Source organism: Macaca thibetana, chromosome 4, assembly GCF_024542745.1.
Source record: "Macaca thibetana thibetana isolate TM-01 chromosome 4, ASM2454274v1, whole genome shotgun sequence".
In the NCBI taxonomy this organism is placed as follows: Eukaryota; Metazoa; Chordata; class Mammalia; order Primates; family Cercopithecidae; genus Macaca; species Macaca thibetana.
Window position 1 is genome coordinate 55,800,286 of NC_065581.1, and position 1,097 is coordinate 55,801,382.

The window sequence follows — 1,097 nt, forward strand, 5'->3', positions numbered from 1 at the left end:
CAATATCATTTAGAGAAGCTTTATTAATAATTGCCAAAACTTGAAAGCAACCAAGATGTGCTTCAATAGGGAAATGGATAAATTGTGGCACAACCTGACAATGGAATGTTATTCAGTACTAAAAAAACGATGAACTATCAAGCCATGAAAATACATGGGTGAAACTAAACTGCTTATTTCTAAATAAAAGAAGCCAGTTAAAAAGGCTACGTACTGGATATTTCCAACCATTTAATTAATATTCTGGAAAAGCCAAAACTAAGGTGACTGTAAAAATATCAGTGGTTGCCAGGAATTGTGGGGAGGAAGGGATAGGAGGAGTCACAGGATGTTCTGGGCAATAAAAGCACTCTGTATAATACTGCAATGGTGGATACATGTCATTATACTTTTGTCCAAGTCCGTAGAATGTACAATATCAAGAGTGAACCCTAAGGTAAACTATGGACTCTGGGCAATAATGATGTGTCAAGATAGGTTTATCAGTGCTAACAAACATACCCCTCTGATGGACTATGTGGGTAATGGGGATGACTGTGAGTGTGTGGAGTAGGGGACGTATGGGAAAAAATTTTTTTTTCTTCTCTCAATTTTGCTGTGAACCTAAAACTGTTCTAAAAATATGAGGTCTAATAAATTTTTTAAGATATTTCAATTCTACATTAAAATACCTTAATGTTCTGCTTTGAGGATTATTTTGCACATTTTCTGGGCCATATAACTATTGTTGAAAACAATCAAAGAAAGCTGAGCTTTGGTTTCCTGAATACTATATGAGCTCTGCCATCAAAATACTCTGGTTTCAATAATACCCCAGAGCTAACTTTCCTATGTACCCAACTCTGTCATGTAGGGAAGGATTGTCTTGTTAACTGTACCTGTAAAATAATTGGACTACTAGCAAAAGGCTCTGTGGAAGGTCTTCAAGAGTCTCAGCTGAGAAGAACAGAAAGTTATTCTTCTGTTCCCATGATTACTGGGGCATTTTTGCAGATCATAGAACTTGACAAGCAGTCTCTAGCTCATAGGTTATAGCTATATTGTCCTTCTGCTATAGAAATACTGAGATTTGTCACTCTCCCATAGTTCTATTATGG